Raw genomic sequence first — 9,799 nt, 5'->3', positions numbered from 1 at the left:
AATAAATCTTTAAAATGTATGACAAACCCTTTGATAGATGGAAGGCAATAATTCCATAAACTAGGAAATAGAGACTATAAAACAGCATGGAGTTACTGTGTCTTTGGACCATACTTTGGATATAAAACGTATATCTTAAGTGAAAGAGATGTGAATGCTATTTCCCACAGTCATAGCTCATGACATCATGTTTAGTAAAAGAAGGAGTTGCAGGTAATGGGTCACCTGCTTCAAAGTAAGGAACATGATCAACGGCCTATGACCGCTGAGGTTGCCCCCCAAGCAGCTTTGGATGACAGAAACTTTAAACTAGTTGTCCTGTGGAGATAAATAAATGTTTCCACTCCACAGATTGTTTTAGAGACACTAATAGAAGAAGGAAAAGTACAGAAACAAGAGTTGTGCAAGTTTACGCTGTTCTGTGAGTAGAGAAAAATCTTACTTTATTAAAAACAAAAACAAAACAAACAGAAAACAACATTATGCCCAAGTCATTAAGTATACTGTAGAATAGTGTAGTGTTTTCGAGCATGGAAGTAGATGTACACACAAACAAAACAGGAGAAGGTGATGTGAAGATGGAGGCAGAGATTGAGGCGATGTAGCTTCAGGCCAAGGGATGCCCACAGTTAAAAGAGGCGAAGACGTATGCTCCCCTAGGCATCCGGAGCAATTGTGGTTTGGCCTTCACCTTGGTTTGGGCCCATTGATACTGACTTTGGACTCCAGATCTGTGAGAAAATATGTTTCTGTTATTTTCAAGCCACCCAATTTCTGGTGGTTTGTTGCTGCAGCCACAAGAAACTAATAGACATTTTGGTATTGAGTACAGAAAAGAACAATGGCAGAGATGTGTGCTGGTTCCATCTGATGCAGATTTAGGATACAGAACACTGCTGATTAAGAGAACTGGTTAAAAACATTTATTTTTTCCCCCTAATACTATGTTATTTTGTCCTATAGAAACTAAGAGTCAAAAGCCAACTGATACATTTGATGGTACAGAGTATATCATTCATTCTGATAGGCATATTTTGTCAGATATCACAAAGATTCCACAGAAGTAGTGGGTCTATGGCTAAAATTTCATAGTTTGAAACCCAGTTCTCATGTCCATTCTGACAAGGGCAAGATTGTGAGGCTTCATTGCTACAGAAGTATTTCACAGACAGGTACCAAAAAGTCAAGAGTTCTTATCGTTGTCAATGATACTTCAAATAGAGAGGGTTCATAACACCCAGTTAAAATGTGTGATGGGGAGGAATAAATTATCTGGGAAGCACTTCACATCATCAGGTGAAAAGATTGCTTGTCTTGTGATTTTTCCAGATGGAATTATTTGAGAATCCAAAACAGACTTGCTAATACGTGGCCTTGAGCAATGAATCACTCATGGGAACAACACGCGCTGGCAAAGTGGGTAACGTCAGATTGATCGAATTGAGGCGCTGGCCGAAGCTGCTTGGAAAGGGGAAGAATTGCTGGATGATTGTATAAGTCATAATGCCCCATCCGAAAGGCCACCTACCAAAACCTGTAAGTTTCCGCTTGTTCCATCCTTCAGATCTGAAGTATCCTCTTGGCCAAATATAAGTAAAACTATGTTTTGACATTTGATAGGCTAAGCCTAATTCTCCTTCTAGACAATCTGGGTATAAAGCAAAGTTTATATGCATATTTGAACACATCCTGACATAGACTTTGATTTACATCCTTAATTTTTAAGACCACCATATTCATATATTATGTCTTGCTCTAAATTTGTTTTTATAATAATGAAGTTTCTACACTTCCTAAAATGACAAACTTATTTCAGAGTGATATTTAGCCAGTGATTTACTCAACAGATATTTAATAGGTAACTTCTTTTGGACAAGCACTCCTGGAGCTGAGATATTCTACCATATCTTTGAAAAACAGACAAAAAATATACAAATAACAGATAGATAACCAGATGCGGATAAAGGCTATGGAGGAAAAGGAAGTAGGTAAGAGCAGGTAGAATTGCTCTTTTTATGAAGGGTGCAGAGGAAGCTTCTCTCTCAGGAAGGTGACGTTTGAGTTCTTCCCTGAAGGAAATGAGTTAGTCAGCCTTGCTGAGGGGAGTGTCTCGCCCAGGAGGGTCCAGTTCAGTGGACCCCTTGTGAAAAAGCACAGGGTTTGCGGGGTCTACAGTGGGTCAGGATGGCTGCATCGGAGTGAGTAAGTGTTGAGAGCAGCAGATGAAGTCGGGGCTACAAGAGGCTTTGACTTTGCTTCTGAATGAGATTCCCTAGGCAAGTATTGAGGCAGAGGAATGACATGATGGAACCACAGAAGGCAATACTCTCTCTGTCAGGTCAGATCTAGAACTGCAAAATACGCTCCCTACATCACCAGCTTGTTCACTCTGGGGAACATTTCATAAAAACAACCATTTTTTTTTCCTGTTGTTATTTTTTGCTTATTTATACTTTATGGAATATTTAGTTCATGTTTCACATACTGATACTTCTCATTAATTGAATATAGTGCAACCAAGGTGTGCTATTTTTGTACCATCATTTCAGTATAAAGTGAGCATTTTAATACCAGTCTACAGTAATTCACCTCTATATCTGAGGTAAAACTCTGTCAATGCATGTGCTTGTTGTTAGTTAATACCTAAACACTAAAACTATTTAAATTTTCTTTGATCTCATAAAACAAATGAAACTGTTTACTGAAGGTTTGATTATTATATAATAAAATAAAAGAGAAAAAAGATATATTTTCTTATCATTAAATATTCACATGGCACTCAGTAGTTTTTGCTGTCCTGGCATAACATCATGTGTTGACATAAATTATGTGCTAACTAAGAAATTAGGCAATAAAAGTCCCAAACTAATTCGATTGATAAATGATCATATTTTTCTTCAAAGAGAGAAATCATAAAGAACATCAGGCCATTCATGTATTTTGCATAGAAATTAACCTTGTTTGAAGTTCTAATTCATTTTAATATTTTGTAAGATATATTTGGCGTAAATAAAGTTTTCTATCAAAACAAATCCCCAGGCCAAAATAAAACCCAGTGTTCACTTGTCAGGAACACATCCATTCTTATGAGAAAAAACTGCTGAATTTTCAATGTGCTTGATTGTACTATTTTCAGATCACACATTGACAAGCATTTTGCCCTGAAGATGGTATGGTCAAGCCTGTTTAAAATTCATAGATATTTTTCTCCTTACCAAGATGAAGAGCTCAGCATTGAACATTTTATGTAGGCTAAAGCATCCCTCTGCAAATTTTAAATGTTTCTGGCACACTTCTTATCATGCAACCTGAACAATTTTGACAACATTTCTCCACTTACCAGAATCTCATTACTACTGACCAAGAGTTACCATTTAATTTAAGATTTGCAGAGAGTGTTCTCTCGCACTTTCCCTGTGCACTTTTTGTGAACTTGCACTTTCCCTGTAAACTCGTGGAGTGGGAATCATCGATTTAAAGTTAATCTTTTATACTTCCCTGTAAATATGTACATTATAAGATATTGATCTAGAATATTGATCTTTGAGTATTCAAATTGGATCATTATAAAGTTTAAGTTTTTCATCATATAGATAATGTTGTTTTCCAAACTTATTAGTGTAAATTCTTGTTTTAAGACTTAATGTGGAAAATGCAGAGTAGGAAGTATAGTTTGGCTGGTTTTGGGGACCCCAAGCAAAGGCATTTTGCTTTTTCATTTACAATGGAAGAGGAGGTCAATCAGTTTAGGTACAATAAAACTTAGGATTTTTTGAAAATTACTGAAGTTTATGATTAAAACTTTTGGTTCATGCTCTAGAAATAGAACTGTATAGGTCACTTTACATATTTAAATTTTTATTAATAAGCATACACACGAAGATCTGCTAAAAGTATATACGACAGATAACGACAGTGATTTTTTTTTTTTTCCAATTGTAAAGAAAAAGGTAAAAACCCCTGGTCAGTGTGGTTTGGAGAAGAGATCAAAACTGAAATTTTTTCGTGTTTAACAGAAATGAATGAAGCATCCAGGGTGGAACTGTGACAACTGCAGTGATCACGTTTCTACTAAGTGAGCAGCATATTGTGCCAGGTGAATGAAGTCTTTACCTTCCAAATTGTTAAATTCTTCAAGTAAAGCCAAAACTTCTATTTTAAGATAAAATAAAATCATTGTGTTTGTTTTCTATCACTGTGTAAGACATGACTACAAAATATAGTGCCTTAAACACCACTCATTTGTTAGTTCACGGTTCTGTAAGTCAGAAGCAAGTTGACTCATCAAGGATCTCTGTTTATAGCCTCATACAGTGATATCAAGGTGCTGATCAGACTGGACCCTTATCTGGAGGTTCTGGGGAAGAATCTGCTAGGAAGTGCATTTACATTTTCGTGAGAATGTATTTCCTTGCGGTTGTAGTTCGCAGTTCCTGCTTCCCAGCTAGGGATGACATATACCCAGAAGTCACTGCATCCGTCATCTCTGAGTAAGCAGTCAGTTCAACTTCTTCGCACACTTGGAATCTCTCTGACTCGCCCTTCCTGTACCAGTTAGAGAAAAGCAGGATGTTTAACATTCCTTATAGAGAGTCCATTGATTAGATTGTGCCCACCCAGATAATCAATCTCCTTATCGATTAATTAGAAGCTAACTGATTAGTGAGCTTAATTACATCTGAAAAATTACATCAGGAAAACCTCTTCTGCCATTAAAGTAACTTATAATCATGGTTATGATATCTATTCATATTTCAGTCTTGGGGTTTAGGGAGGAAATCTTGGGAGGTGGGTGTTATTTTAGAATTTAAAATTTTTTTTCTTTCTTTTTTTTTTTTTGATAGGATATGAAGCTATGGATATGAAGCTATGATTTAGACCTCGGAGAGCAGAATTTCTGCCTGTATCACCTCACCTGTATCTTACTCCTTCTAGAGCTGCTCTGGTATCGGCTCCCATTTCTATGATTTTATTTTGTTTTCGCCCAACCTCATTCTCTCTTTACAACACTGCCTGTTTGCTTTGCTATTTCATTCATGAGTTTACAATCTTTAAATCTTTAAATGCTCAGTGACCACTTATGTTTCTTAAGTATAATTCCCTCCCCTCCCCCCATATCAATTATTACCTTGTGCTATGCTCTAAGAAGAGCTGTCTGCCTGGATTTTTGGAAATTCTGGAAATGGCTGTGACCTCTTTCTTTGGTTTCCCAGTGTTCTTTCTACAAAAGGAACAATTATTTGATTTGTGTTTTCTGCCCTGTTGGTTATTTCTCCTTTTGGAGCAAGTAACAGTTGTAAATTGTACTTGCATTTTGACACAAACGGTCACTTCTAATTTAAGACTTAAGTGAAAATAGATTCCTTTCTCCCCTAACCTCCTATACCCTTCACCATCTGTAGGCACCCTCGTCTGTTACTTCACAGAAAGAGAAAAAAAATTTCCATGAGTTTGGAAAGTCATCAGCTTGCTTTCAGAAAGTCTCTTGGTCTCTCTACACTCTTTACTTATTATGAATGGATCTTGTGTGCCAAGAACTGTTTTAGTCCATGGGCATAAAACGGTGGCCAAAAATATAACCTCTCACTACTTCAAGGGTTGAAGAAGACAGCAGACAATAAATTAGCTATGTGTGTATGTCAGGTTCGATAAGTATATGGAGAAAAAAGATAAAGTAAGAAGAGGAAGAGGAAGTCATATTGTGGTGGGATGAAGAAGGTTTGTTTCTTAAATTTGGTGCACAGACTTGAGGGAAGACTCCAAGGTAATGAGGAGGTGAATAGTCAAGCTTTACGGGGAAAGGCTGCAGCCAAAGAACAGCAAATCGAGGCCCCACGTAGGCACAGACAAGGCATCTGACGTAACCGAGGAAACGTTTGTAGGTCGCGAGGCTACAGCAGAGTGTCGTTGGGTATAAGAACGTCCAAACCCGTAGAGAATTGTTATGAGTTTATTTGAGCCTAACTGATTACACATGCTGGGGAGCAAAATCTCAAACACTCTGAAGTGCATTTGACACTTCTTTTGTGCATTTGAAATTAAGGAGGAAACATAAGGGAGATTACAAGGAGGTGGGAAAAAGCAAAGTGAGGTTGGATTACAGGATAGTTAACAAGGTCATGTGCGAGATTGAGGGTAGTTACAGTTTATTTCAAAGGTATGTGAACTTAGATGCACAGAAACAATGGACAGAACTTGCTTAAAGCAAAGATAAACCTTTTACTTATATGCCTAGGGCGTGACCACCCGCCATGACCTGCCCAGTCAGGAATTTATGATCAGATCACCCTGTGAGGTTGCTTTTCATAGAACTCTTTTTTTTTTTTTTTTTCATCCACAGTGTGAAGAGGGATAAAGAGAGTAAGAGCTGCCTGGATTGCTCAGTGACTTGTATGCCACAGTAAAGACTTTTTAGCTTTGAATTCTGAGTGAAAAAGGAAGTCACTGGAAGATTTCGATCGGAAGATAAGACGGTCTGATATCATTTTTCAAGCATCACTCTGGGTGCTCTGTTGAAAACACACTGTAAAAGGCAAAAGACAGAGCAGAGAGCATTGGGGCACCACAACAATGACTAAGGCAATGGGCTGGTCTATATAGCTGTCGTATTTTGGTATAAAATCTGGAAAAATCATTGTAACCTGGGCTTAAACTTTTCATTCAAAAGAGATAACTGGAAAATCTATGCAAATCTTTTATTATTTTATAGCTCAATGTTAAATTTTATATTTCCAAATTGAATTACAAGAAATGGCACCGTAAGATATCACAGCAGTGTGTTGTGTTTAAGCAGAAAATCACATGTAAAGTTTATCCTTGTTGAAGTAGATGAGCTCAATAGTGGTATTCTTGAAGATAGAAATAATTTATGATGAGCGAGCATTGTTTGACTCTCCAGATTTCTCTCATTGTTCTGACTCTTTCTTGAATATGAGTGGACACCACATTCTCAATGCCAGTAACTTAGTGCAGGGCCGCTGCAGTTCTGGGAAAGATTACTGTTGAATGAGCAACCTAATTTTCCCTCCTGTCACCCATTTATTCCGAATGGTAGGAGTAATCTTTCTAAACCCTAAACTATTGTTCTATTTAAAATCTTTAAGAACCTACCTGGTCTTCTCATATAAAGTCTGGACCCCTTAAAATTATATACAGAGTTATACATGATCTGATCACCTTTCTTTTCCATGGAAAATTTTGCAATCTTTTATAGATTCTCTGATAGAACTTATTAAAATAAAGTAAATCAATTCATATGTTATTTTTCTGTCAAAATATATAAGTGCATGTCTGAAGCATATCAGGAATATTATAATGATTTCAGATAGACCAAAATTATTGGTCCATATTTATATACATATGCAATTAAAGATATATTGATAATTGCACATACTATTCTAATTCAGTAGATATATGATTATTTGTTTATACTACCTGGAATTACTTGTATAGCTCTTTATATTATAAAAGTACATATTTGTTTCAAATGGAATATTAAATGCATTAGAGAAAATGCTAGATTAAAATTAAGTGCACTTTCAAGTATGCTGGGTTGAAAAATGTGTAAACTGAAAGCTGATCACATTATTATTCATGATAAAATGAACAATATGCATTGGACCCTTTTAGATCACATTTAGGAGGGTAGGTTACTGAGATAACAAATTGCCATCATTATGGTTTGGCTTCATCTATAAAGCAGTTCCATGCTGAGATTTGGAACACAGCTTTAGAATCGGGTGTACTTTCTAATGCATTGAAAACCACTATGGGATTTATTTCTTCAGAGACATTGCTCGTGTCTACATGAAGCAAGCATAACTGAGCTGACTCTAGTACAGAGTCTTGAAATAAATTGTTGTGACCCACATAACTTGCATTCTCTTTCAGAAATGTATATAATTTCTCAAGGGATCTTGTGACATGCTACAGAGTGTCAAACAGTATTATGTCCAGGCAATAAAGTCTATAGATTTATAATAAATAAATAAATAAATAAAAGATACAGACATTATGGGAAGGGAACATAGAGCATTCGAGGTCAATTTGGGGTGATGAGAATGTTGAGTTGAGTGGCTATCTGGGTCACATCTAATGTCACAGAATATGATTCTTTGCTGAAATGAGAATATTAGCCCAATTATCCTGGAATTTACAGACCATCATAAAGCTAGAGATCCAGGATTAAAACTTTGAAATCAGAAGCATACTCATCAGCATATTATTCGATTTTGTGTATGTTGTGAGCAAAACTATTTTCCTCAAATCTATATTTAATATGCTAATTTTTAAGAAATCTATTAATAAAAAATATTTGGATCTCGCATTTTGAGTTATAACTATATAGAATTATCTATTATCTTTTTTCTAATTGAAAACATTTTTAAATGCAGCACCTGGAAATGGGTCTTTTCTTTTTTATTCTCATCAATTATATTGAATTTGGTTGGTTATGTATATTTTTCATTATATATCACTATGGTCTGTCTATCCATCTATCTATCTATCTTGCCTATATCTATATACGTAGTCTACATAGATAGTCTAGCTACACAGAAAGATGCATAGTCTACATAGTCTATCTACTTAGATGCATAGATAGATGATAGATGATGATGGATAGATGAAAGATGATAATAGATAGATAGATAGATAGATAGATAGATAGATAGATAGATAGATAGATGATAGACAGGATAAAGGGTGACTTCAAAACTATAATATGCTCACTTTAAATTCTCTCCTTGCTCTAAGATGTCTCACTACCATATTTATGTTCCAGGTAGCAGGAAGAAAGAAAAAGATGATGTGAAATGTATTTTTATTCCTTTTAAGTAAAAATTCACCAAAGTCTGATTGTTGGTCCCCATTGTTCAGGAGATAATTCTATGGCAAGAGAGTCTGGGAAATATAACCTTTATCTTTTATAAACATGCCAATAGCTAAACTCCAGTGTTTTATTGGTAAAGATGAAGAGAGATTGGATGGATATTTGGGACTATCTGGCAATCTCTGCACAGACTATATGCACAGATTGATGAAAATAGTATGTCAAATAATAATAATAATTGTGGCAAAATACCAAATATGGGACTTTAAGAATTTAAGTAAAATGAACAGTGATCTAAAATCATTAAACTATTGTTTTTAATAATCAGTATCATATGTTATTTCTTTTCTCTTCTTAACAATGATATTAGAAATATATTGAGATTGCCAGATATGTCATTAGTATCACTGAATATTTCACTCACTTTTTTTTCTCCTTTTGTGTTTTGGGGAAATCCCTAAGTTAGTCCTTCCAGTGAACAATTTTAATTTTCAGCCTGTGTCTGTATTGTTATTTGATTGATTTATTAGTACGGTTTAAAAATTGGCATCATATGATTAAACTACCAATATTTATAGCATCCTGTTGTTTATTTTAGCTAACATAATACTTTTCCATCTTTCCCTAAATATAAATCTTCTTTAGTTTAGAACTTTAATTTTGTCATTGATATTAACTGTCATAGCTAATATCACAAATTAATTCTCAAAAATTTAATTTCGCTAACTCGACTGTCGATTTTCCTAAAGTGATTGTTCACCATATTTTTAAAATAGTCTACTTTGACTAGATTTGGAGATTAAAGTCCAATTCCTTAGTTTAGTTGAGAGTCCCTGTTTGCCTGATTGTCAGTGCTTGATCTGATTACAGGCTTTTTGCCTTGGGCGTGAGCAAGCACCAGAGTGGCTGCAAACCACGAGTCTGGAAGCAGGACCAAAGTATGACGCATTGGGCCCCATCAGACATATC

The 9,799-nt window shown here is 35.5% G+C and overlaps 2 long non-coding RNA genes across 2 annotated transcripts in view; both read left to right on the top strand.

The window, feature by feature from the left end:
• The window catches only part of LOC120616264 (uncharacterized), a 67,458-nt gene extending 62,600 nt beyond the window's left edge, over positions 1-4,858 (top strand). Inside the window, exons 6-8 of the long non-coding RNA XR_005656558.1 lie at positions 1,330-1,536; positions 4,017-4,096; positions 4,845-4,858. This is a non-coding gene — a long non-coding RNA (uncharacterized LOC120616264). The remainder of the gene's footprint in view (positions 1-1,329; positions 1,537-4,016; positions 4,097-4,844) is intronic.
• On the top strand, positions 4,858-9,408 carry LOC120616265 (uncharacterized). The gene is made up of 2 exons (XR_005656559.1): positions 4,858-4,945; positions 6,341-9,408. It is a non-coding gene; the product is annotated as an uncharacterized LOC120616265 (long non-coding RNA).
• Positions 9,409-9,799: the final 391 nt, after the last annotated feature.

This window comes from Pteropus medius, unplaced genomic scaffold (assembly GCF_902729225.1).
Source record: "Pteropus medius unplaced genomic scaffold, Ma_sr-lr_union100, whole genome shotgun sequence".
NCBI lineage: Eukaryota > Metazoa > Chordata > Mammalia > Chiroptera > Pteropodidae > Pteropus > Pteropus medius.
Note: the sequence above shows the minus strand (reverse complement) of the source record. Positions and strands in the feature narration are given on the sequence as shown.